This window comes from Apis dorsata, unplaced genomic scaffold, assembly GCF_000469605.1.
Source record: "Apis dorsata unplaced genomic scaffold, Apis dorsata 1.3 scaffold_1129, whole genome shotgun sequence".
In the NCBI taxonomy this organism is placed as follows: domain Eukaryota; kingdom Metazoa; phylum Arthropoda; class Insecta; order Hymenoptera; family Apidae; genus Apis; species Apis dorsata.
The window spans coordinates 891-7,401 of record NW_006264227.1 but is presented as its reverse complement, the minus strand read 5'-3'; the positions used below and the strand labels follow the sequence as shown (position 1 = coordinate 7,401).

General features: G+C 17.4%; 1 non-coding gene across 1 annotated transcript; it reads right to left on the bottom strand.

Annotated features, from left to right (window-relative positions):
- Positions 1–3,564: 3,564 nt before the first annotated feature.
- On the bottom strand, positions 3,565–3,637 carry Trnav-uac. The gene has a single exon. It is a non-coding gene; the product is annotated as a tRNA-Val (tRNA).
- Between the last annotated feature and the right edge of the window lie 2,874 nt (positions 3,638–6,511).

The window sequence follows — 6,511 nt, the reverse complement described above, 5'->3', positions numbered from 1 at the left end:
AAAATTGACTATAAAGATAATTTGCACGATGTTTGTTTGACTATAATGTTAGATAGGAAATTAGAATAATATAATGCAGACTTGATTTTATTTTCAAACTATTAAATAGAATTTAATAATCAAGAAATGAATAAAATATCCAGGATGCACATTATGTTATGAAATGTACTAACAAATTTCCATTATATGTATTAGCATAAAAATGAAGGTCTTATAGTTATAATATATCATAATTTATAATATAATATATATAATTTATAATATATATTATAAATTTATTTAATAATAATTTATTTAAATTTTTTTATTATATATCATAGTTTTAAAAAATAGTACCTTTTTTCAAGTTCAAGAAAATCGTATTTGAAAGACATAACCGGGACTAAGTTTTAAAGTTATTTTATAATATATAAGTTTTCATAAGTTTAGTAAATTTTGAAACTTCTTAGTAAATTTTGAAATTTTCCATAATTATCAAATCGATATTTGCTATTGAAAATATCTCAGATTAGATACAGTAAATAATAATCCAATACGAAAATGTTATTGTACATGTTTATGAATTCCTTATAAATATGAATAAATATTTTTCAATATGAAAATATATCATAAACCATAAATTGAGTAAGTATACTAGAGGAATCGAAGATATATTCATAGATAAAGAAAAAATAAAGAAAATAGCCAAAGATAATATTTCATCTTTATAAAAATAAAATCGTGAAAAAAACTATAATATATCACTATAACTATATCACATTCATTTCAAATTCGAATTCCATATGAATGAAAAATTTATCATTCAAATCAATAGAAAACAAATAAATAAAAAAATCTTGATGATATGCAATGATTCAATTGAATATTTAAACTATGATTTGTATGATTGTATGAGATTATTTTTCAATATATTTGTTTATTGTTAATTTGTGAATTGTTAATTTAATTAAATTGATTTCCTTTTAATATATTAAAGCATTCGTTGGAAATAAATTTTATTTGCTTAATATATATAATTTTTTTGCACAATAAACGATATATTAAATAATGACGAAGTTTAATATTGAAAAAATATTGAAATGCTTAATAAATTTGAATTAAAAAAAATGAAAATAGCAATTTATTAAATTAAAAAAATTAAATATTTTATTTCTTCTTCTGTTTTGTTGTGATACGTTTTAATATATTAAAAATTAGTTTTTAATATATAGTTTTAATATATTAGTTTTAATATATTAATTTTAGTTTTAATGTATTAAAAATTATTTTTTATTGATAATAGACAGAATATATTTTATTTCTATTTTATGAATTTATTATTTATTTATTAATATGTTTTTTATATGTCATACATTACACATTCAACTATGTGCATATATATATTTTACACATATATATTTTTTTCTTTGATTTTGTTTGATAATAATTATATAACTATGCAAAACTTATTATTTTAGTCCGATAAGACATATTTGCAATGTGTTTACATATTTCCATAAATTGCATTTTAATAAAATTGCATTTTTTTTATTTATTTTATAATGTTTAGAAAATACATCAGATTTTTTTATATTTGACAAATTAAATTAAATATAAAAAATTTTCGTTTTTGAAAATATTTTATTATAATATTATATTTAATATACTATTATAAATTCAATAACAATAAATAACAATAATAATATATTAAAAAATTATAATAATATAATAATGTATATATTTAAAAATTAATTAATTGATCTATCTATTATAAAATATTCGTCTATTTGTTTAAGCAAAATAAAACAAAAAAATTGCATTTTTTAATACGAAAGTTGCACATATTTCAAATACATGTTATCAAAGATAACAAGTTTTGTATAGTTATAGGACTATTTTTATGCAAACAATTAATAATACGTATTAAAGAAAAGTAATAAATTCGTTTAAAATAGAAATAAAATGTAAAGTTTATTATCAATAAAAATAATTTCTAACATATTAAAATATTAATATGTTATACTTGAAATATATTACAGAAGAAAAGAAGTATCAAACACAATAATTTTATACAATTATTATTTTCGTTTTTTTAATTTATGCGTCCAATATTAAATTAATTTAAGTATTTAATTTATCGCTTTTTATGTAAAAACTAAATTATTAATAATATATAAATAATTATTAATAAAAATTATATAAATAAAATAATGTTATATGTTTGTACTAACTATAATAAATGTTTTAATATATTAAAAAACAATCACTTCAATTTAATTACAGTAAATAAATATGGATTATTGGAACAATAATCTCAAATATTAATTCAGTTCAATATATATATAATACTGATTAAGCAAGTAATATTAAGCACAATTGAAAAAGATTTTTTTAGAAAAAATAAAAAGAAGTAGTTATTGCATAATAAGTATATATTCTTTTTTTTAATGAACATAATATTTTTATGTCATCTTATAGTATTAAGAAATTAGTATTTAAGAAATGTAATCTAAAAATATAATTTTAGTTCGATTTAAAATATAATTTTAATTAATCTTCTTTCTTCATAGATCTTAATTTTGAGATATAAAAATTATTTTTATTCTAAACAATTTTTTTCTTTTTTTTTTTCGATATATAATATAAAAATAAAATAAATTAGCTTTTTCGAGTTATTTATAAAAAATATTATATTGAACTCTGACTATATGTATGCATTCATGGCATTATGTGTCATCAATGTGCAGCCATTACTTATAAATTATTTATATAAAAATATCAGGATAGACATTCAATATATTGAGCTTATGAAAAATTTACTTCTATATAGATTTGAATGTGATTTTTTATTTGCTTTATTCAACGAAAAAATTATTAAGTGATGAGATTGATTTTATTCTTGTCTACTTTTTTTTTGAATTCGAAAAAGTAAATTTTCAATAAGTTCACGCATTATGTAGAGATTATCAATCGTGATATATTACATAATAATTATTTACCCACAGATTACATAAATAGTTGATAAATATGTATACTGGCGTATATATTATGAATGCATATGTATAAGCGAAAAGATTTTATATTATCTATGATATCAAAAATATTATATTTGCAAATAATTCAAAAACTAAAATCATATAATTATTAATTATATATAAAGAAAAAATATTTAAAATTATTTAAAATAATATTCTTCAAATAGATTCATCTTAAGTTTTGATCAGAAAAGTTATCATATCAAAAATTATAAATTCAATATTAATTTATAAATCAAATGAATTTACGAATTATTTTGGCATTACAGTTGTTTATATAACAACTAATATATCGAATTAAATAGAATAGTTATATATAAATATATGACATTTGTAATGATCAATAATAATATAATAATGATAAATAATCCTTATGCTGACAAAAAATTAAAATAGATGTTTTATGTTGATTCGTTGGTAAAATTATTGCAGATAATGTATTATTATTTGTTTAAAAATTATTGCAATCTATTTCGTAGTTTTAAAGGGGAGTCATCCTATTGAGAGTTTTCTTTTCTTGAATACTGCATCACAAAAAAGGGAAAAATCATGGTTCCGACCGGGATCGAACCGGTGACCTTCTGCGTGTAAAGCAGATGTGATAACCGCTACACCACGGAACCTCTTATACTGTGGTAAAAAAAAAATAAATTTATATTTCAATAAATTATAATGAGTATATGTAAGATATATATTAACGTAATAATTAAAGAGTAATTATTCCAGATTTTAGAACTGAGTTTTGTATCAAATGATATCTTATGATAAAACATCAATCACGATAAATTTTTAAGCTGACAATTAATTTGTGAATTGTGTTTATTGATTAAAAAAATAAAAATTCATTAATGCTTTAGTTCATATATCTTGATGCGAACTTTCATATATATTAATATAATTCAAAAATTATTCTTTGAGATTTTTTTATGAGATAAAACAAATCTGAACTTAGATTTACAATGTCGATTTAATAATGAAAAATATAATATATATTAAAAAAATATTTATCATATTTCTTGATATTTTTTTTTGATTTTAAATAATTTAAATTGTAATTATATTAAAATTATAATTATATTTATATATATAAAGTTGTTTTAATTTCATTAATTCTATAAGAGTTTATGAAACATTAAAAAAGAGGTAGATTTAAATAAATCAAATTGTATTATATTTGTATTGTATTATTTTATTTGTATTATATTATATTGTATAAATTTAAAAAGAACAATTTATGAATAAAAATTAATTAAAAATTTAATAACAAACACTAATGGAATTCGTAAAATTAAATTAAAAAATTAAAAGAATATAAAAATTGAATTATGCCACAAAATACTGTTTTTATTTCTGCTATTTTTTGATATGTAATTATTATTCCTTGATTCATAAGTAAGATTCATAAGTATATAGTAAAATTTCTTATAGCTACATATATTCTTATAACTACATATATGAATAATTGTTTTTCTTATGTATTTTAGTTTCTATACAAAAAAGATAGTTACATTATGCGGAATTTTTGTTTTTGTTTGTAATTATTATACATAAATTATAAATTTAATTATAATTTGTTTCGTAAAAAAATAAAATTGAATAAAATTGAAAGATATAATATAACTATCTTATTATCATTTATTCTATGCAATATATACAATATATATTATATATATATACACAATAATATTTATAAAAAAAACTCAAATATAAATTGCAAGAAAACAATAATAGAATTTATATAAAAATGAAAATTAAGCTTCCTTTTAATTATTATTCATAAGATTATTTGATAAAATAATTTTTCTATATAAAATTCAAAATTTTTTTATATAATTTAATACGTGTATATATGTTTTTTTCGTTATAAAAATATATTTTTTTCAAGTAAAATAATATTAAATAAAATATTTTATACAGTTTTTCTTTTTTTTTAATTTTCAAATTTCAAGATATAGAAAATAAAATAAACATACAATATTTCAAAATAGAATATTTTAATTAATAAATTTAAAAAATTGAAATTTTTTATTTATACTATTTTGCATAAAAATCTCAATATTATATCTTATACTTTTAAATCTTAATATCAATCAATAAATAGCAAAAGAATTCAACAAACAATGGTTTCTTTCTCTAATCATTATCTTCGAAAAATATAAATTAAGTTAAAGAATAAGTAAAAAGAATCAACGAAGAAGATCGTAATGGAGAGCAAATTTTCAAAGATGGTTGCTTGCTGGACCACGTCGTAAAGCGTTAAGATTCTTGCGATCGCTTCTATAGTGATATACAATTCTTCTATGCTATTATTTTCTATTTTTTTTTATAAAGCATACAAGTGACTTGTGAAGTGACCATCGTTATTATATTTTATCTTTAGTGATTATTATTGAAAATTAAAAAATGAGGGAACTGCATTGAAAATAAAATTCAAACAATCTTGGACACTTCATAAATCAATTCTGGTTTTTAGTTTTTAACAAATTTTATATGCGCTTAAATAAACTACATACAAATAAATAGTAAATAAACACAGATAATATATAACCTAAGTTCTAATAAAGGTATTTAATAAAGATAGAATTGTTACTTAATAATACCAAAATGCATATTTATTAATGTTAATACAATTATGTCATATTGCCAATAAATATTTTTTATATTTCAAAATTCTTTAAATTTTTGTATATTCAGATGTTAAATACGTAGTAAAATATGTGAAACATTAAAAAATTTTAATAATAGTTTGTGATAAATATTTAAAATTAATTTCATTTTTATTGAAAATTCGTTGAAGCTAAGTTTTTACAAAAAATATGAATATTATAGATTTATAAAAATGATAAATAAAAATTTATTAATCTTATTGTTTTATTATTTATTGAAAAGTTTTACATAATCTTGTCATAAAATTGAATATCTTAACATAATTAAAAATATCAAGCTAAAGATCATCTGGAAATAAAAATATTCTTTTTTTTGCTCTGTTTTTTAGAAAAAACTTCCCAGATTATTATATGTTCATTCTTTGTTTCTTTAAAAATCCGCTTTTTAACTAACGACGAAATCTTTGTTTATAAAGTAATTTCAAGTATTTATTTATTCGAAAATATATAATATTTTTCTTTTACTTATGTATATGACATATTATTTCTCAAGAATTCAATTCTGTTAACTATTTCTAACATTCAATATTTTATATGCTTTATAAGAAATATATAGGATATCCAGAATTGAAATTAATATGTTATCATTCATCATTATATCATAATATTATATCATGATATAATTGAACTGAAATAAGATATCATTAAACTCATTAAAGAAACATGATATTTATTATAAATGTGATATATTGTTGATATATCATTCTTTCTATATTTTTTCGAATCCGCAAATATAAAAATAAACTAATAAAAATAAACAAAAATATAAAAATATAAAAATAAACTAATAAAAATAAAAAAAATATAAAACAAAGTGATTGAAACTATAAT